General features: G+C 38.4%; 1 protein-coding gene across 17 annotated transcripts in view; it reads right to left on the minus strand.

Annotated features, from left to right (window-relative positions):
• BPTF (bromodomain PHD finger transcription factor) overlaps positions 1–22,967 on the minus strand; it is a 144,327-nt gene that overhangs the window by 120,385 nt on the left and 975 nt on the right. The window lies entirely within an intron of this gene.

Raw genomic sequence — 22,967 nt, forward strand, 5'->3', positions numbered from 1 at the left:
AACAACACTATCAACAAACTTTGACCCAATGGACATTTATGGAACACTCCACCCAACAGCAGAAGAATATACCTTCCTTCCAAGTACGCATGGAACATTCACCTAAACAAACAATATTTTGGGCCATAAAACAAATCTCAAATGACTTAATTTTTTAAAAAATAAGTCACATCCAGGGGCTGGTCCAGTGGCATAGCGGTTAAGTGCGCATGCTCCACTTTGGCGGCCCAGGGTTCGCAGGTTCGGATCCTGGGCATGCGTTGATGCACTGCTCGTCAAGCCATGCTGTAGCGGTGTCCCATATAAAGTAGAGGAAGATGGGCACGGATGTTAGCCCAGGGCCAATCTTCCTCAACAAAAAGAGGATGATTGGTATCGGACGTTAGCTCAGGGCTAATCTTCCTCACACACAAACACACAAAAATAAGTCACATCTGGTATGTTTTCCGACCATAATGGAATAAAATTAGAAACCAGTAACAAAAAAATATCTGGGAAATCCCCAAACGTTTGAAAATTAAACAATACACTTCAAAACAATCCATGAGTCAAAGAGTAAGTCATGACAGAAATCAGAAAATATTGTGAATTGTAAGAAAATGAAAATACAACAAATCAAAAATTGTGGGATACGGCTTACAAAGTGCACAGAGGGACATTTATAGCAATAAATGCCTAGATTAGAAAAGGAAGGTCTGGGCCAGGCCTGGTGGCCTAGTGGTTAAGTTCAGCACACTCCACTTTGGCAGCCTGGTTCCGTTCCTGGGAGTGGACCTACACCACTCGTCTGTCAGTGGCCATGCAGTGGTGGCGGCTCACATACAAAAAGAGGAAGATTGGCAGCAGATGTTAGTTCAGTGCAAATCTTCCTTGGCAAAAAAAGAAAAAAAAAAAGAAGAGGAAGATCTCAAGTCAATGACTGTAAGGTAAGCTTCTACTTTCAGAAACCAAAATAAAAGAGCAAATTAGCGGCAAGCCCAATGACGCAGTGATTGAGTTTGGCGCACTCCGCTTCAGCAGCCCGGGTTTGTGGCTTCGGATCCCTGGTGCAGACCTATAGCACTCATCAACCCATGCTGTGGAGGCAACCCACATACAAAATGGAGGAAAGACTGGCACAAATGTTAGCTCAGGACCAATCTTCCTCGCCAAAAAAAAAAAAAAAAGAGCAAATTAAACCTAAAGCAAGCAGGAGAGAAACAATAAATAGTAAAACAACATCAATGAAATAGAAAAGAGAAAAACTATAGACAAAAATCAATGAACCCCAAACTGCTTCTCTTAACAGATCAACTAAATTGATAACCTCTGGATGGACTGACCAAGGAAAAACAGAGAAGAAAAATTTCAGTATCAGGAATGAGAGAGATGGCATTACTATAGACATCACAGATATTAAAAGAAAAAGGGAATATTATGAACAACTTTATATTCATAAATTGGACTCACATGAAAGGAATCAATTCCCTGAAAGACAGTAATAATCAAAGCCCACTCAAAAAGAATTTATATCTGGAAGTCTTCTATGTATTAAAGAAATTGAATTCATAGTTAAAAATCTTCCAACAAAGAGAACTCCAAGCCCAGATGATGTCACTGTAACATTCTTCCAAACTTTTAAGGAAGAAATAATTATAATTCTACACAATCTCTTGCAGAACATCAAAAAAGGGGCAACACTTTCCAACTCATTTTGAGGTGAGGCCAGCATTACTGATACCAAAATCAGATAAGACATTACAAGAAAACTACAGACCATACTCCCCATGAACAGACATAAAAATCCTCAAAAAACATCATGTATAAGAATTCAGCAATATATAAAAATGATAATACATCACGACCAAGTAGAGTTTAACTCCTGGAATGCAAGCTGGTTCAGCATTCAAAAACCACTCAATATAATTCACCACATCAAAAGACTAAAGAAGAAAAACCATATGAACATCTCAATAGCTGCAGAAAAGGCATCCGACAAAACTGAACATTCATTCCTGATAAAAACCTCTCAGTAAAGCAGAAATAGAAGGGAACTTCTTCAATCTGAAAACCTACAGCTAACATCATACTTAATGGTAAAAGACTGAATGTTTTAACCCTAAGATGGGGAACAAAACAAATATGTCCACTCTCATCTGTCTTATTCAATATTGTACTATTAGACGTCCTAGCCGTGCAATAGGAAAAAAAAAATTTGGCTTGGAAATGAAGACATAAAACCATCTCTAGGGCCGGCCCCGTGGCTTAGTGGTTAAGTGCACGTGCTCCGCTGCTGGCGGCCCGGGTTCGGATCCCGGGCGTGCACTGACGCCCCACTTATCCGGCCATGCTGAGGCCACGTCCCACATACAGCAACTAGAAGGATGTGCAGCTATGACATACAGCTATCTACTGGGGCTTTGGGGAAAAAAGTAAATAAACAAATAAAGTCAAAAAAAAAAAAAAAAACCATCTCTATTTGCCAGGCAACATGATTACCTATGTAGAAAATCCCAAGAAATCTACAAAAAAAAAAGCTACTCAAATAACAGGTGAGTTTAGCAGGTCACAAAGATCACAAAATCAATTGTGTTTCTATTATAACAATAAATAACTGGCAGTTTAAATTCAAATTTTAAAAAGAAGTACCAATTATAAAAGCACCAAAAATCATGAAGTACTTAAGTATGCTGCAAACAACAAAACACTGATGAAAAGAGATCCAAGAACTAAATTAATGGAGAGACAAAATGTACTTAAGGATTGGAAGATTCAATATGGTAAGATGTCAATTCTCCCCAAATTGAATAGAGATTCAACACAATCCCAATCAAAAATCCAGCAGGATATCTTGTAAATATTGATAAGCTAATTCAAAAATATAAATGGAAAGGCACAGAAACTAAAATAGCCAAAGTAATTTTGCAAAAGAAGAATAAAGTTAGACAATTCATATTACCTTATTTCAAGAGTTAACCAAAAATCTACAGTAATCAAGATAGTAATCAAGTAATCATTACTTGCAGTAAAACAATAGACACAGAGATCACTGGAACAGAAGAGAGAGTACAGAAATTGTCAAAATACAATCAACCATATTTATGAGTCAAAGATGCAAAAGAAACGCAATGGAGAACGAATTTCAGTTCAACAAATGGTACTGGAACAACTGGACATCCATACGTGGAAAAAAAAAAACAACCTCAACTCCTATATCACACCTTATACAAAAATTAACTCAAAATGAATTGTAGACCTAAATATAAAACCTAAAACTGTAACATTTCTAGAATAAATCAAGGAAAATCTTTGTGACCTTGGGTTAGTTAGGCCAGGGATTGGCAAACTATGACTCATGAAAGATAAATGGCTAGAAAAAATAATCAAAATAATAATAATATTTGGTGATGTGAAATTCAAATAGCATGTCCATAAAGTTTTATTGGAATATGGCCCTTCTCAATCATTTATATATTGTCTCTAGCTGCTTTCTTGCTACAGTGGCAAAGCTACAACAGGTTCAACCAAAATTAAAAACTTCTCGAGTCGGCCCAGTGGCACAGTGGTTGGATTTGCACACTCCACTTTGGTGGCCTGGGGTTCATGGGTTCAGATCCCGGATGTGGACCTACACAACGCTCATCAAGCCATGCTGTGGTGGCGACCCACATACAAAGCAGAGGAAGACTGGCACAGATGTTAGCTCAGGGACAATCTTCCTCAAGCAAAAAGAGGAAGACTGGCAACAGATGTTAGCTCAGAGCCAATCTTCCTCACCAAAAAATAAATAAATAAATAAATAAAAACTTCTGCTCTGGGAAAGACATGGTTAAGAGAATGAAACACAAGCCACAGACTAGGAGAAAATACATGCACCTTACATAGGCAACAATGCACTTATCTCCAAAATATATAAAGAACTCTTACTAGTCAATAATAAGCAAGCAAGCAGCCCAATTAAAACATTCTCAATAAAGATTTCATTATCTTTCCATCAAAGGTGATATACAAATGGGAAATAAAAAGATGCACGTGAAAAAATGCTCAGCACGAGGCTGGCCCAGTGCTGTGGTGGTGAAGTGCGCGTGCTCTGCTTCAGCGGCCCCAAGTTCGCAGATTCAGATCCCGGGTGCGCACTGACGCACCGCTTGTCAGGCCATGCTGTGGCGGCGTCCCATATAAAGTAGAGGAAGATGGGCACAGATGTTACCCCAGGACCGATCTTCCTCAGCAAAAAGAGAAGGATTGGCATCGGATGTTAGCTCAGGGCTAATCTTCCTCACCAAAAAAAAAAACTATGCTCAACACCATTAATCATTAGGCATAAGGAAATTAAAACCACAACGAAATACTCCTATACATCTATTAGGGTAGCTAAAATTTTTTTTAAAAAAAGAAAGAAACTGACAATATCAAGTGCTAAAGAGGATGTGGAGCAACTGGAACTCTCATATATTTGCTGGTGAGAATGCAAAATAGTGCTGCCACTTTAGAAAACAGTTTGGCAGTTTCTTATAAACATACAACCCAGAAATCCCATTCTTAGGTATTTACCTAAGAGAAACAAAAACTTGTGTTCATACAAAAACCATTTTGCAAATATTTACGACAGCTTTCTTTATAATTGTCAACAACAAGAAACAACCAAAATGCCCTTCAACCGTTGAATGGAAAAATGAACTGTAGAATATCCATATATTGAACTGCTACTCAGCAATAAAAGGAAATAAACTATTGATACACAGAACAACATAGATGAATCTTGAATACATTATGCACTGTGCAAGTATAAACATTAAAAAACTAAAATACCTTTTTAAAAATCAAGCAGTACATGAAAAAATTAACAACATGATCAAGAGAGGTTCATTTCAAGAATGTAAAGATGAGGCAACATTATGAAATTTACTAATATAATTCCATTAATTTAATACGTAGCACATAGGAGAAAAACTATACAATCATCTCAAAAGAAGCCACGAAGACATTTGACAAAATACAATAGCAACATCTGATTAAAAAAAAAACTCAGAAAGAAAGCAAAGAGAAATGAGTGAATATACTCAACACAATTAAAGGTCTCAAACCAACAGCCAGCATAACAATTAACAGTGAAATATTAGCATTGGTCCCATTAAATTTGGAAAGCACACTAAGATGCCTATCATTACAACTAATATTTAACATTGTTTTGGAGGTGGCAGGCAATACAATTTGGGAAAAAAAAAAAAGGAGATATAAATATAAGAAAAGCAGATGTGTGCATATGATGCATCTTTGCAGATGATACTATTTTATTCCTAGAAAATCCAACCCAATCAACAAATAAGGCATTAGAAACAATTAGAAAAAAGAATAGCTGGCTAAATACAAAATTAACTTTTGAAATCCATGAGCTCTCCACTACAAGCTCCACAAGAGCAGATATTTTTGTGGACAAATTATTTGAAGATACAGTAAAATTTCATGGTATAAGTGAAAAGATTTACAAAACCAATTACACATTATCCAACTAAAAAAAAAAAAAAAATGTATGTTTCTACACATGTGAGTACTAACTCATATGTATTCACATAAAGATGGTTACTAAAGAAGAGCAACCAAAATACTAATGTTAGACCTTCTGAGTTTTCTTTCTTTTTTTTTTTAAAGATTTTATTTATTTTATTTTTTCCCCCCAAAGCCACAGTAGTTACTTGTATGTCATAGCTGCACATTCTTCTAGTTGCTGTATGTGGGATGCGGCCATGAGGCCGGAGAAGTGGTGCGTCGGTGTGCGCCCGGGATCCGAACCCGGGCCGCCAGCAGCAGAGCGCGCGCACTTAACCACCAAGCCATGGGGCCGGCCCATGAGTTTTCTAAATTTAGCTCTTTTCCTAACCTAATTATCCAAATCACAGATTAATGAATGTCAAGAGCTCAAAAGTGAGTTGGCAAACTGTGGCCAGCCACAGCCTGTTTTTGTAAATAAAGGTTTATTTGAACACAGCCATGCTCGTTTGTCTACTCATTGTCCAAGGCTGCTTTCATGCTACAATGGCAGAGTTGAGCGGTTGTAGCAGAGACAGCCTGGCCTGCAAAGCCTAAAATACTTACTATCTGGCACTGTAAGAGAAAGTTCAACAATCTCTTGCCCACTGGATCATTTAGTCCAGCCTATACTTTACAGGTGAGTAAACTGAGGCCCAAAGAGAAATGACTTCTCTCTAAGGTCAAATTCAAGCTAAGAAGCATTAAAGAATTCCATTCTCACCTAGCCAGAAAATTCTCAAAACAGACATCTGTCTCCCAGTTTGGGAAATAATCCTCTGGCTCTCATATCACAAGTGAGTATATTTACCAATAAATTGATGAGGAAAGGACTTCAGGCCTAATCCATATCCAAGAACACCTGCTACAGGTCTGAGAAAACTTCCACAGATTCTAGAAAAAGTTAATTTAAAAGCCACATAAACATAGATTAGGGAAGGTTTAAAAACAAATAAGTGATGGGTGTATGATCTGGTTCAGCCTATTATACGTAACCCAACAATCCCACTCCTAGGAATCTACCCTATAAAAAACACCAGTCTGGGTGACTAAAGATATATTTCTAGCACATTTAGAATAGCATTGTCTGTAAAAAGCAAAAAGGGACTAAAATTTCAATAGGGTTAGTTTTTCAAGGCAAATAAATATTAACAGCAAAGGCAGTTTTGTATTAATAAAGAAAAAAAAAGGTCACTTCATGTCTTTATTACATACTTGAACCCTATAGGCACTTGAGTTTGTGACCTCTGCCATAAACAATCTCCATTGTTAAGGTTTCTTCCAAGACACAGGAAAGATTCATAACTCAACCTATTTAGGCAATTAAGGATAATACATCTGGATGAAGGCAATCTTTCAAGTTTAGATAGGATCAGAAATCTGAGGCATCTCACCCAGATAACTCAGACCGAAAAGTCCAAATATATATCTGAAATTACACTAAAACCACTTTTTAATTTTTTTATTATTTGCATAACACTGAAAGCAGAGTATGGTCATAAGTTGGAGAAAAGGGTAAATTTATTAAGTAAGACTTCAAGGCGTGTGAAATAATTTTGATGTCTAGAAGAACAGAGAAAACTGCACTAAGAGGAGGAGCTAAAATTTTATGAGCTATTTTAAATGTTGGAAATTTTTAAATGTTGGATTACTTCCTCAGACCAGTCTCGATATAGCTATGCAAGCATTAGAAGGAAAACGGACAAGAAGAGAAATTCCACACAGATTAATATGTGCATTTCTGAAATACTTTTTTAAGTTCCATAAATAGAATATACTATAAACAGACAGACCTCAAAGGAGGCAATGTTAACATACTGAAATCAAGCAGGAAGCCATGACAGTAAAATAAAGAAATTGCACCTACTGAACACTGCCATTCAGTACGAATCACTTGGCCATGTAGTCTCCCAAGTGTGTGAATTCTACAACAGATCCATGAGCAGAGAGGAGTCAAAGCATCAACTTTCCTAGCAACTCTCTGGAGGTTCCTCAGTTGCAATTTTTCTCCCCCCCCAAAGCCCCAGTAGATAGTTGTATGTCATAGTTGCACAGCCTTCTAGTTGCTGTATGTGGGACACGGCCTCGGCATGGACGGAGAAGCGGTGTGTCGGTGCGCGCCTAGGATCCGAACCCGGGCCGCCAGCAGCCGAGCACGAGCACTTAACCGCCAAGCCATGGGGCCGGCCCTAAGCCATGGGGCCGGCCCCTCAGTTGCAATTTAACATCACTTAAATAACAAAAGACCTCCACTCAAAAAAAGTGATGTCTTTTCTTCGAAAGAAAGACATTAGTTAAATTAGTTTGGCCAGAGACTCCTGAGAAAGACGTTTTATATAGGAGAACCCAGACACACTGGGACACACAAGTATGTCACAATTCAGTTCACGTACCAACTTTTAAACTTTTACAACATAGGAATTCTCTGAGTTTTCAAATTAAATTTCTCAACCAAAAGTCTCTGAATTTTAATCCATCTTTCCCTTCTGTCCTACATCTATGACCCTTAGCTTATATATCAGGAGTGTGGCAGATTTTCTAAAACTAAGTGTTAACTGACTGCCTCTTCCCCTACCACCAAGAACAAATGACGTAATCATCTCAAAGATGATTCCAAGTCTCACTGCAGAGATTCAACCCATTATATGCACAAATAACACTAGGGCGACAGTTTCGACAAAGGAGGACCACAGACAAACTGCTGGGGCTACCCAGGCCGCGCAGGACTCAGAGCAAATAGAAGACTAGAGGAAAAGAGACGCTAGGTAAATTCTCACAGTCTAGTAGAAGCAGACTGACTACAACAGCACAGTCAGTCCAAGAGAACTTTCTGTGATGTTATAAAATGACCCAAATCTTCTAAATCTGTGTGGTGCAATCCACGAGCCACTAGCCACATGTAGCTACTGGGCACCTGAAATGTAGCTAGTGCCACTGAAGAACTAAAGTTTGAATTTTACTTAATTTAAATTTAAATAGCCACACGTGGCTAGTGGCTGCCATAGTGGACAGCGTGGAACTAAGGGTGAAAAGAATCCAGAGACTTTCTTTGACCTGTATACTCACTTCAACAATCACCTGTGCTGGGGCCAGCCCGGTGGCGCAAGTGGTTAAGTGCGCGTGCTCCACTGCCGCGGCCCGGGGTTCGCTGGTTCGGATCCTGGACACGCACCAATTCACTGCTTGGCAAGCCATGCTGTGGCAGTGTCCCATATAAAGTGGAGTAAGATGGGCACAGATGTTAGCCCAGGGCCCGTCTTCCTCAGCAAAAAAAGAGGAGGATTGGCAGATGTTAGCACAGGGCTGATCTTCTCACAAAAAAGAAAAAAAAAAACAATCACCTGTGCTTCCTACTGCACACTAGAGATTGAGCCAGGCACCAAGGAGAGGGAGATGAATGAGACCCTCCCTGCCCTAAAGTAGGTTCTAATGAAGGAGACAGCCAGATAATTAACAGTCCATTTCAGTACAATTTCTTAAATAAAGATATAATAATAAAGGGGTTAAATAATCCTTCCTAAATGTTTATGCACTTAATATCAGAGCCTCAAAATACATGAAGACTCACAGAACTCCAAAGAGAAAGAGGCAAATCCATAACAATAATAGTAGACTTCAACACTCCTCTCTTAGTAGTCAAAACAAGTAGATGGAAAATCAGCAAGGATATAGAAGACCTTAACATTGCAACCAACTCAACCTCACACTTGTGGAGCCCTCCACCCAAGAGCAGAATATACCTTCTTTCCAAGTACGCTTAGAACATTCACCTTGACAGACAATATTTTGGGGCACAAAAGAAACCTCTAAAAATGTTTTTACAAAATTCAAGTCATACAAAGTATGTTCTCTGAACGTAATGAAATTAAATTAGAAATCAGTAACAGAAAGATACCTAAAAAATCCACAAATATTTGGAAACTAAACAACATATAAATGCACACGGTCCTGAGGGGGTCGGGGAGAGGCAAAGGAACTTAGCCCCACCCGGAGAAAAGGGAATGGTAATCAGGGAAGGCAAGCTGGAAAAGACGATAGATGGGTGACTAGGAATTAAGCATCACAGCAGTGAATAACTATAAGGCGTGTGAGGGGAACTACAAAGAATTCAGTATTACCTGACCATCGAATTCAAGGTGAAGAGAAATAAGCTGTGAACCAGGAAAGCAGAAATAAAGGAGATTTAGAAGTCAATTCATCCTTGACCTCTTTCTCCCCTTCACCACACCCTGCCTAACCAATCAATCACCAAGATGTGTCATTCTAAGTCCTAAACTATTTTTTGAATTACTTCTCTCCATTCCCACCAATACTAACCTAGTATAAGATCTGTTACCTAGTCTACTTCAACAGCCTAATTCCCTTCAATTCTTATCCCATTCCAATTCACTCTCCATTCTATAGCCAGAGGGACATTTAAAAAAAAAAAAAAAAACAACACAAATCTGATCACATCACTCCCTACTTAAAATCCATCACGGTTTTCCCTCCAGTCCATTGCATGCGATGATCCTAGAGCCTAGAATCCTCTTTCCCCTCCCTTCACCTGGCTACTTAAATTTTGAGCTTAATTGTCACCTCTTTGGGAAGCCTTCTCTGAACCACCCCTCCCCGCCAACTAGATCACATTTACTTGCCCCCTTTCAAAATACTTCTCTCACAGATAACACTGGCTCCCTTCCCTGCTACATCAGGGCAGGGGCCATATCTGATTTGTGGCTACATCCCAGAGAGTGGCTGGAACACAGCAAGTGCTCCATAGGTATTTTTTGAATAAATGAAGAAGTCAGTGAAGCAACATAAGAGGAGGCTGGTAGGGGAAGCAAAAGCCAAGTCACAGACTATCCACATACCCTAAAGCTCACAATCATTTTTCCAGAGATTTTTTTTTAAAAGGGCATAACATGGTCAGATTTGTCTTAGAGCAGAACAGTGTGTATGTGGAGGATCGATGTGAGAGGAGTTGATGAATGGACAAAAGGAGGCCAGGAAGGCAGGCTGGTTCCTTCAAGAGGCCAAGTGAGGGATGAAGAGGGCCTGATCTAAGGAACCATTAGCATGAATGAACAAGAGAGCTGAAAGACATTTAAGAGATATATAAGATATAAACAGGACCTGGGGCCAAGCCCACACATGGAGAGTGAGGCATGGGGAGGAGTTTGTTACTTTCTCACTTCTGACTTGGGCAATTCACTATTCACTGAGCAAGGAAATGGGAGGTTGGGAGCAGTCACTAAAGCATGAATTCCATTTGGAACATGTTGAATTTGATGCGTTTATAGGACATCTAAATGGAGAGGTTCTAGAAGTATTCATCCACTGAAGAGTTAAAACACAGGAAAGAAATCATGACTACAAACATAGATTTGGGTATCAGAGGCCATGAAAAGTATGAAATTTTATTAGCAAAGAAATGCAAATTCAAACAAGAGTTTTTAACCCATTGAATGCAAAGATGGTTTATAAATAACCAGTGTTGGCAAAATGGGCACTTTCATACACTGGTGGTGGAAATGTATTTATTATATTTATAATATATATGTATATTATTACATATTACATAATATGTATGTTATATAGCATTTATATTAGTAATATGTAGTGAAAGCCTTAAAAAAAAAAATCAGGGATATGAACCAAGATTTACCTAAAAGGATAGTCACTAAAGGCATCATAGCAAACAGAGTACAGCTTAACTATTTGTTAAAGCCTTAGGATGGAATCTTATGTAGCTATTAAAGGTCATACTATATCAGCACCTTCCTGTTCCAATAAATCCTATACACCAAGGCCATCCTAACAGATTATTTTTCAAAAAGCTGCTTTACCATGACATATTCCAGTTTAAAAACAATCAATGACTCCCTACTGCCTACTAAGTACAAATTCCTCAGACTGGCATTTATTCAAATTGGACCAAAATATAATCTCCACTTCTCTACAGTCTTATCTCCTTGACGCTCAAACCGCAAGCACGTAGTCCCTAAACATGCATCTTCCTGTTATCTGTTACACTTCATATCCTCTTTTCTCTTCCTGTTCATCCTCCACCCGGCGAAATCTTACCCACCTTTCAAGACATATCTAAAATTCAACCTTGTTCTTGACACCGTTTCTGATCTTCCAATAGACTATGACCTCTCTCCCTAATTTAATTCTCTTTGTTTTTCTTACAGCACTTACCATAGTCTGCCCTATGTTATAGTTATATATTTATCACTGTGTTATTATTCCGTCTTCTAAAGAATAAAGACCTGAGAGCAGGGACCATTTCTCACCCATCTCTGCAACTCTTTGAGGCTTTTAACACAGAACCTTGTACAGTGAATGAATATTAGATAAATTATGTTTTAAATGTTTTAACCACATTGTAAAGAAATACTTAATGAAACTTCTGTTTACATATGATAAATTGGTAACAGGAGTTAATATCCTTTTCCTCTCAACGGGGAAATTTAGTGAAGGGAGCATACCGTAAGGTGTGAGTCCTGGCCACCTTCCCTCATCCAGTTTCCCAGGATACTGGGCATACACACCCCCTCAGACCCCTACTCTCAGCCCCAGGCAAGAGACTTAAGAAATCATCCCTTAAGAAACCAAACAGACTCACAGGAGAAAAATAAAATAAAACAGTGAAAGAGAAAACAAACAAAAATACACAAAACCAAAAACTGATTATCTGAGTTCTACCAAAGAAAAGGTTTGGCTCACTGCCCTATTACTTTACAGCGAAACCCACCAGCTGACAAACCAGAGCCATCCACAAGGTGCTATCCAGCACCTCACTCCTAAATATGAACAGCTCATGATAACCAGGCATTTGAAAAAAGCCTCGAATATGAAAGAGAGAAAACTAAAACTGAAGAATGGAATCCGAGGAGACAAAAGAAACAGAAGGAAACTTAAAAAAAAACTATAATAAATGTCCTGAGAGATAAGAGAGGATGTTGCATCCAAGAAGAGGATGCTCTGAAAAAGGAACAGAGAAAAGAGCTTTGGGAAATTACATATCATAAATATTATGTTAGCTGAACTTTCTAAATTCAATAATAAGAAAACAACCCAATTAAAAAACTGGGCAAAATATTTCAACAGACAGTCCACCAAAGATTTGCTTCACAGACAGCAAACAAGCACATGAAAAGATGCTCAGCACCATTAATCATTAGGGAAATGCAAATTAAAACCATAATGAAACATACCACTATATACCTATTAGAATGGCTGGAACCCTCACCCATTGCTGGCAATGGGTGAGGAATGCAAAATGGTAAAACCACTTTGGAAAACAGTTTGGCAGTTTCTTAGAGAGTTATAATACACTTAGCATACAACCCAGCGACTCTACTCCTAGGTATTTACCCAAGAGAAATGAAAACTTATGTTGGCACAAAAACCTGTAAGTGAATGTTTACAGCAGCTTTATTTATAATCTCCAGAACCTGGAAACAACTCATAATGTTCTTGAACTGGTGAATGAATAAACCAACTGGTGGTACATCCATATACTAATGGACTACCTATTCAGCAATAAAAAGGAATGAATTATTGATACATGCAATATCTTGGATGAATCTCAAATATAATGTGCTAGGTAAAAGAAGCCAGACTCAAAGGCTACATACGGTATAATTCCACTTACATGATATACAGGAAAAGGCAAAACTATAGGGACAGAAAACAGATCAGTGGTGGCCTGGAGGGTGGGGAGGAGTTGACTAAAGAAGCACAAGGGAATTTTAGGAAGGTGATGGAACTGTTCTATATTTCATGATGGTGGTGGTCACGTGACTGTATTTGCCAAAACTCAGAGTCAAAATTGTACACTAAAAAGGGTCAATTTTATTGTATATGTAAGTGGTACTTCAATTATTATTTTTTTAAATTATCATTAATGAGACATATAAGATGATACTGTATCAATGAACAGGATGCTATGAAAAAGGAAAAGAGAAAACAGCTTTTGGAAATTAAATATCTGGTAGCTGAAATAAAAACTGATTTTTTTTTTTTTTTGGTGAGGAAGATCAGCTCTGATAACATCCATGCCAATCCTCCTCTTTTTGCTGAGGAAGACCGGCCCTGGGCTAACATCTGTGCCCATCTTTCTCCACTTTATATGGGACGCTGCCACGGCATGGCCTGACAAGCAGTGCGTCGGTGTGCGCCCGGGATCCGAACCCAGGTCGCCAGCAGCGGAGCGCCCGCACTTAACCACTACACCACGGGGCCGGCCCCATAAAAACCGATTTAATAGAAGAAGGCCTGGAAGAGAAAGAGAAAGAAATCTCCCAGAAAGCAGACCAAAAGGACAAACAGATAAAAAGAATAAAAAACGATAAGAAACTTAATGCGATTAGTCTAGAAGATCCAACACCTAATCAGGAGTTCAAGAAGAGAACCAAGCAAATTTGGGGGGAAATCAGCAAATAACAGAAGACATTTTCCCAGAACTAAAGAACATGAGTCTCCAGATTAAAAGGGCCCACCAAGTATCCACTACAATGAATGAAAAAGAGCCCCATCAAGGGATATGACAGCCCCGTAAAACCTCAGAATACTGGAGACCATAAAAAGAGGCTAAAAGCTTTAGAAAGGAAAAAAACAGGTCAGATATGAAGGACGTAATCAGAATGGCCCTGGACTTCTCAACAGCAACACTAGATGCTGGAACACAATGAAGGAAATCTTGAAGCGAAATTGATTTTTTAATTTAGGATCCTATACCCCGCCAAACTATTAATCAAGTATTAGGGTTGAAAAGGACATTTTCATACATGTAATGATAAAAAAAAAATTTTATTTCTCATGCACCCATTCTTAGGAAGCAACTAGAGGTAGTAAGGGAGGTAAACCAAAAAAGATGTAGGACCCAAGAAACAGAATCAACGTGGGAAAGCAGAAAAAGAAGTTTCTGGGTGAGGTTCAATACACCTATAGAGCAACCAGTTCGGATGAGAGCAGAAATGCTGAGGCTGCAGAAGGGAGATCAACAAGGAGAAAAATGGAACTGTTACATTTGAGAGTTTGGAAAATAACAAGTGATAAGATATTTTACAGACTTGATAGTGCACGGGGCTAGGTACACAGAACACCAGGCAAGTGAAAAAATATGGCAATAATTCCAGGAAAATAATTACAAAAAAAGTCATAGCACATTATTTTATTTAATTGTGAATAATATTTACATAGCTATAATAATGTAATCAATCCCTCATGATTTATCCAAAAATCATGCTGTAACTATAATAAAGGGATAAGGAGAAAGTAATGGTAATTATAATAGGACTAAATCCTCACCTACCACAACAAAGTCAAGAGATAAATTTCTAATATTGATAAATCAAACATAAGCATGTTATTTTAAAATGTGGTAAATACCAGAAAAAAAAGCTACAAGAATTAAAAGCCACTGCCTTCGGATAGGTCTTGCGGTAGGAAGAGGTACAGCAGGGAACTGCTTTTGCTCACCATGAGCCTTTAATTTATTTTACTTATGTTCATGACCTACTTTGATACAGACACAATGATATGGGAAAAATTTGCTATATATCAAGTAAAAACAATCAGTTTGTTTAATATGATCCTAGTCATATCTTTTTAAAAATATGTAGATTAAAATATGTTATAGAAAATGGAATGAAAAAATATATAAAAACATTTCCAGTGGTTATCTTTGGTTGGTGGGATTACAGATGATTTTCATTTTCATCTTTGTATTATGTATATTTTCCCAAAAGAGTATATCTGCACTATTTTTATAATTTTTCACTGCAACTTTTAAAAACAACTTGAGAAAAGATGAGATCTCAGGGGAAGGAGGGAGACAGTGAGAGGGCCATGGGCTGGTTTGAAAACCTGGAAAGCTGGTGTTCAAGGAACAGGCAGAGAAAGACAGCATGGAGTAACCACCAAAGAGCTAGAAGTATCAAGAGCACTTTCTGGGGCCGGCCCTGTGGCTTAGCGGTTAAGTGCATGCGCTCCGCTGCTGGGGGCCCGGGTTCGGATCCCGGGTGCGCACAGTTGCACTACTTGTCAGGCCATGCTGTGGCGGCGTCCCATTAAAAAAAAAAAAAAAATAGTGCTTTCTCTACTTAACCAACCACTGCAAATAACTGAAGTAAATGCATTAGTTACCACAGTTCTGGAATAAGTCAGATGTAAACTAAGTCTTTTTTTTTTGTGAGGAAGATCAGCTCTGAGCTAACATCCATGCCAATCCTTCTCTTTTTGCTGAGGAAGATTGGCCCTGGGCTAACATCTGTGCCCAACTTCCTCCACTTTATATGGGACGCCACCTCAGCATGGCCTGACAAGCAGTGCGTCAGTGCGCGCCCGGGATCCGAACCCGGGCCGCCAGCAGCAGAGAGCGCACACTTAACCGCTACGCCACGGGGCCGGCCCCAAACTAAATTTTTTTAATGGGTAAGTTAAATATTTAATATTTCTTTTAAAGCGAGAAAAATAAAGCTCTGTTCTAATGTACATTTTTCTTTAAATGTGGTCCTCAAAATATTTTTATTCCTTGTGAGTCAGCTGACAGCTTTCCATAGAATAAAATACTACCTCACTACACTGTAAGGTCTCTATATCGTCACAGAATCTCCATCTTCAGTTTGGGAACAAATCAACAGATAATACTGGCTCATATTTATTGAATCTTTACCACGTGCCAGGCACTGTTCTAGGCATTTCACAGGTACTAACCCATGTAACCCTCCCAACAACTTGAATTAAGTACTATGATATCTCCATCCATGGGCAAGCTGCCCATCATGACAGAGCCCAGATTCAAACCCAGGAAGTCTGGTTCTGGATTCTTCACTCTAAATCTCTATGCTACCTCCCTAGATCCCTGAAATTCATAAGACATTTATCTAGATTCCTCAGATTCTCACACATCATGAAAGCCTAAAATTCTGTGGCGGGCTTACAATTTTATTTATTTATTTATTTATTTTTTTCCCCAAAGCCCCAGTAGATAGTTGTATGTCACAGCTGCAGGTCCTTCTAGTTGCTGTATGTGGGACGCGGCCTCAGCATGGCCAGAGAAGCGGTGCGTCGGTGCGCGCCTGGATCCGAACCCGGGCCGCCAGCAGCGAAGCGCGTGCACTTAACCACTAAGCCACGGTGCCGGGCCCAGTGGCGGGCTTACATATGTAGGTGCCTCTGATGCCTGCCACAAGTTCTCTCAGTGACAGTGTGGAAATCAATGGTATGACTCCACTCACACTGGTCCTTCTCTGACAAATCCTTCTGGAATAAATTCTCCAAGCTGACCTAAGGCAATCCAAAAATCATAGATATCATGGAATACTTACAACCCAGCTCTCATTCATCCTAACATCCTACTGTTTTAAAACTACTGTAACAAACAAAATAAGTCTAGTTAAATATGGTTCTATTAAAATTGTATTTGTAATGATCCAGCAATTCCACTCCTAGGATATACCCATGAGAAATGAAAAGCTATTCCACTGCTGGGTATTTATCCAAAGAACATGAAAACATAAATGTCTAAAGATATATGCACCCCTATGTTCACTGCAGCATTGTTCACAACAGCCAAGACTTAGAAATAACCTAAGTGCCCATCAAGGGGTGAACGGACAAAGAAGATATGGTATATATACACAACGGACCACTACTCAGACATAAAAAAAGATGAAATCTTGCCATTTGTGACAACATGGATGGACCTTGAAGGTATTATGCTAAGTGAAATAAGTCAGAGGGAGAAAGTCAAATACCATATGATCTCACTCATAAATAGAAGATAAAAGAACAATAATAACAACAAACACACACATAGATACAGGGATTAGGTTGATGGTTACCAGAGGGGAAGGGGGGAGGGAGCAGGGTGAAAGGGGAAACCAGGCACATGTGTATGGCGATGGATAGTAATTAGTCTTCGGGTGGTGAATATGATGTAATCTACACAGAAATCAAAATATAATTATGTACATCTGAAATTTATATGTTATAAACCAATGTTACCTCAAAAAAAAATCAGATAACATTAAGAAAAAAAAAACCTATACCAGAATGTTCACAGCAGCATTACTCATAACAGCCAAAAAGTGGAAATGATTCAAATATCCATGAACTGATGAACAGATAAGCAAAATGTGGTATATCCATAATGGAATATTATTCAAATATTGTACTGATACACGCTACAACACGCACAAACCTTGACAACACCATCCTATGTGAAAGAAGCCACATATGGTATGATCCCATTTATATGAAATGTCCAGAAGAGACAAATCAACAGAAAACGAAAGCAGTGGTTGCCAGGTGATAGAGCGGGGAGGGAGAGAACAGGGAGCGACTGCTATGGGTATGGGTTCCTTTTAGGAGTGATAAAAATATTCTAGAATTAGGTAGTGGTGATGGTTGCACAACTCTGTGAATATACTAAAAACCACTGAATTACACACTTTAAAAAAAAGGTGACTTTTATGGTATGTATCTCAATAAAACTGCTATTTTAAAAATGGAAGTTTTATTAAACATTGCTTGAAAATTATTCAGCAATTTAGATGTCCAATGTTAGCTATTACTGTTACTATTTTTAAAAATCATTCAGGAATCAAAAAATAATATTTGAGTAATATAACTTAATACCTAGGAAAATATATAAGATAATTTGATATGTACCAGTAGACAAAACAATTAAAACATAATTATATTTAGTTGTATACATTTTCACTCTTTCTGTATGGTTTTACTTTCGATCTTTTAAAGTGCATTTTCAAGTATAAATTGTGTTTTTTTAAAAGAAATATTATGCCTCCTGAGGCTTATCATTTTAAAGAACTGAAAGCATGAAAAAAATCAGAATGATGATCAGTGCTTAGTGCTAAATTACGAAGTTGAGGCTCTAACTGCTACACACAGGCACTCAAAGAAGACCAAGGTGAGCGACAGTACTCTGCAAAGACTTGTGGGAAGATGTCTCCTGGGAAGTGGGATTCCAGCCTGGCTAAGCAGCAGGCAGGGAGGAATCCACTCAACGCAAAGACGGCATCTGCTAGGATTTGCTCCTGTCTGTGTCACCCAGATTACCATTTGCCCACCATTACCACCACCTCTCACCCCTGCATCCCCCCTCCAAGGATCTGCAGTCACAGGGAGGACACAGGGTCTTGAGGAGTGAGAAAAGGAGGGCCTAACAGAAGAGACCAGAACTCCTGGCATTAACATCCCCAATCCTGCTGTGTGCACACATTTCAATACACAGCTCCATTTCCAAATATACACCAGAAGAGTAGACGAGCAAGAACTGGACACAAGACCACTTATTACTGCAGACCTCGGACACATCTCTTTACTACTCACAGATCATGTTGCCCAACTTTGTAAAAACCCTTTGGGGCCCTCATTTCCTTTCTTTTAACTCTCATGTTTAACCTCTTCAGGCACCTGAAAACAGATCTCATTAATCTCCCTTACAATCTTAAATTCCCATTGCTACTGAAAGCACTACCATTCTTACAGAGGCATATGATGCATTCCTCTCTGTCTATACTTCTGATGTTGTCAGGCCTGGAGAACTCTGAAGTATCTCCTGAACTGATCTTCCATCCAGGGCTACATAACCCATCCAGATCCCCACCAGCTGTCTCATCCTCTTCCAATCCATCCTGCAGAACAGAAGCTATGCTAAACTTCCTAACATCCCACTGAAATCATCTCACTTGTTTCCAGATCTTCTGATTGATCCCTAATAGCCACAAATGAAACAGATTTGAAAGAGATTGGGGAGGGGGCTTCAGAAACCACTACCCCTAGTAATTCTCTCCATTTGCGGGGAAGAGCAGGCTGCACCAGTGGTTTAACAATATCTCCATGATTTGATTTGGTTTTGTTTCAGCCTCCTACATGGTGCTGATGGGAATACAGCATATCCCTTGGGTGTTCCAGGAGTGAAAAATGACTGAGGATCATGGATCTAGCCCACTCCTTACCCTACAGATGAGGGAAGGAAAGTACAAATGCTGTAGTCTGGTTTTCCAGGTACTGCCCAACAACAGAGCTTTACAGTTTATTTCTTGTTCACATACTCAGGCTGTGGTTAAACCAGGTTACTTAAGAATGCCCCCACTTTAAAATCTGTGCCTTAGTTCATGCTGCTCCCTCCCTCTGTCTATCCTCAATGGCCACACGCCCATCCAGGAAGCACACACCAACACCAACTCCCCCAAATCGGGTATGATCTTGCTCTCCTTCAACTCTCCACTGCACTTTGTAGCTCACTTGTAGCAATCAGAAATTACAAGTATACTGAAAAGATATTTCTTGACACTGGTGGGAATAAATATTAACAATCCAGTAACAAATTCTGCTTCAGTTCATTCATGGCATCTATGCCATTGATCTCCACTGTCATAATCCTTAGAAGCCATAAATCACTAACTCTCCCAGGACAACACCAGGGCTTTTGCTTTCTGAAGTCATCAGAGGTTCTGAATTTCAAAATTCCAGCTAAGTATTCTCAGAAGTCCCACACAAGTTAAATGCAAGGACTATTCTGTTTCAAGTATGATTTAATTTTTTTAAATTAGCAAATGCTTGATTTCAAGGTGCTGTCAGAACTTTACCAAATGCCTATTCAAAACAGATTTTCTATAAAACCCTTCTCAATGTATTGACAAAGTATGTCATAAAACCTATAGGCTAAATAACTCTAAATTTTAACAATAAAAATAAATAAAAGCCTTATTCAACCGAATGCCTCTAGCTTAAGCAAAACTAGATGATTTCAATTTTGGATTAACAAGTTGTTATCCCTACAGTAATATCTGTTATGTGAGTACCTTATGTACCCATTTAAATTTTTTCTCCATAAAAGGAAAACATTTATTCTCCAGTGAATAAACTTTTTTAAATCTATGATTTTAGCAAATTAAGCTAGTAATATCAACCAATGTCTTTGCATCATCAACAGTTACATGATCTATAAAGTACTCAACAGATGAATGAGTTACTTCTTATACTAGGAATTTAATACGTTAGTAATTAATATGTCAGTGTAGTCTACAAAAATTAATCAAATTGTCTAAATAAAGTAGACAATTGTCAGTAAAGTATATTTCCTTCCAAAGCATACACACATACACACTTTTATCTGACAGCCTTCTTCCCAGCCTTTACTGACTGGAAGTACAGACAATAAAACTATGTGCTTAGCCTAAACAACTCACTCTTATGCATTGTTACTAACTCTAGGCAAGTGAACGTTTAGAACACAAAATATATCATTCCTTTTACCACAATCTTGAGAAATAATGTGTTTCAAAAAGTAAAACATCCAACAAGTTAACACCACATCCAATAAAGAAAGGAAAATGCCTGGCAAGTATGAAGTAGTAGCTCAAAACATAGTAATTCTGCTACTAAATCTAATTAGACCAATTTTTAGATTCCCAAATCCAAAGGATTTTAGGAGTTATGGCAGCACCCACTGTAGCATTATCAAAACTTCATCTGTTAAAAGTTCTCACCCACTAACAACCACCTATCCAACCAATCTTTGATGAGCACCTGCTGAGCAAGACACTCTGCTAGAAACTGCAGAGGACATAAGATTAACATAAGGATATATAATCCTTAATTTCAAATAAAGATAGGATAAGTATAAGGTAGGCTGCAAGTGTCATTAAGAAAAACAAAATGTCATGGAAGTACATAAACATACGAGCATTTTTTTAAAAAAGGAAAGGTAACCATACATTGTAATTTAACTCAGCATACACATGGCTATCAATCCTAAACTATTTGCTAGGCCTTCAAAGAGGAGTTAAAGTTAGCTGAACTGCCCTGCCAAAATGCCTTAGCTCTAACTTGAAAAAAACTTCCTCCGATAATGTAATTCAGTCTCCATGGGTCTTTCAATTCCGGACTCTTGGTAGAAAGGACCACATGTGATTTCTTAAAGTAAAATCCATTACGATAAAAGATGTATTAAACTTAAGTTGGCAAGAAAGGAAAAGTGGCATGTAGTTCCTTCTACATACAAGACATAAATACTTGACACTTGATTCATTCCCTTCATTCTCCTGCCAGCCTCCCCCCACGAAAGACAGGCAGATAGTCTCACTGTCAGGCAAAAGAAATTACCTCTTTCATTTGCTGTTAGGACAATCTAAATGGGTTTACATCTGGCTTAATACTCATTCTCCTCCAATAAGTATTCAAGCATTTATGAAAAAAGGAAACATTTAAATTTAACCACTTCTACTACTCTAGTCTCTTTTAAAAACAAGTGACACATCTTAATTACTTTTTTAAGATCCTATTTCCTCATAAACTTTACTTTGTAACTGCTCTTAAAACTGGATTCTAATTTAGTTAATTCAGATTAACAAAAACATAAAGGAAAAATCTTGTAGGTTATTCCTACAAGTAATTTTTTTTTCACAATCTAGTAAGCCACAACTACGTATTTAATACAAAGCAGCAATTGTGTTTTGTTTTGTTTTGTTTTGTTTTTTTAACAAAATGCATCTCAGCACCAACCTAGAGAAACTTTCTGTGAGAAAACTGGAGAAGAGTCACCATGGAGAAATTCATTACAGATCCAGGGAGGACTTTTATCCTTAGAAAGAGAAGGTAAAGAAAAAGTAATTTCATAATAAATCCCCCTACACTTCTGCTGTTATGACTTAGATGTTGGTCCAAAAGCTGATCTTCAGTAGTTACGTCTGCATGATCAACTATACATCTTCTGCAACAGGTGACACGAAACGGTATTTCTCAAGCAAAGCAAAGGGATCAAATTAGTTAAGACGGCAGGCTCCTGCGGTTTTTTACTTTATCTCGGATTTTACGAAAATGATTTGAATCCGATGAATTAGTGAATTTGTTTTGGTTTTGTTTGGTTTTCTGCTTTGCTTTTTACTCAGCCATTTACTAGCAACTGTTGCACGAGCCCATTAGCACTCAAGAATAAAAACAAACACACAGGACCAGATAAGTCTCCCCTACTAACCCAACTGATCCATTTCCTTAACACAATTTTAAAACCACACAGCTAAGGGTGTGAAGAGAAGCATGTTGTGTGTGTGTGTGTGTGTGTGTGAGTGCGCGCGCGCGCCACAATCTGTCTAAATCCTCAATTTCCTTTTAAGGAACAGATATATAATAAAAATCTAAAAGAAACCACATTAGAAATGCAAAGAGGTTTGCAAAACAAGAGGCTTCTTTCATTCCAAAAAAATCACACCAAAACAAGAGAGAAAAATGAATGCAATGGATACGTGTGTGCCAAAGTTTCAATCCTGCCCGGTGGAGACACTGCACTGGCACAAATTTTCAAGAGGAAAAAGAGGGGGTTGGGGGTAGAGAAAGGGAGAGAGCGAGTGTGTGGCCTGCAAACTGCAACAATGCAATCTCCATTTTGAACAATGCGCCTCTTTCCTCTTGTAAATCTAGTTTTTTGCCACTTGATG

This window comes from Ceratotherium simum, chromosome 16, assembly GCF_057802395.1.
Source record: "Ceratotherium simum simum isolate JZ-2026a chromosome 16, ASM5780239v1, whole genome shotgun sequence".
In the NCBI taxonomy this organism is placed as follows: domain Eukaryota; kingdom Metazoa; phylum Chordata; class Mammalia; order Perissodactyla; family Rhinocerotidae; genus Ceratotherium; species Ceratotherium simum.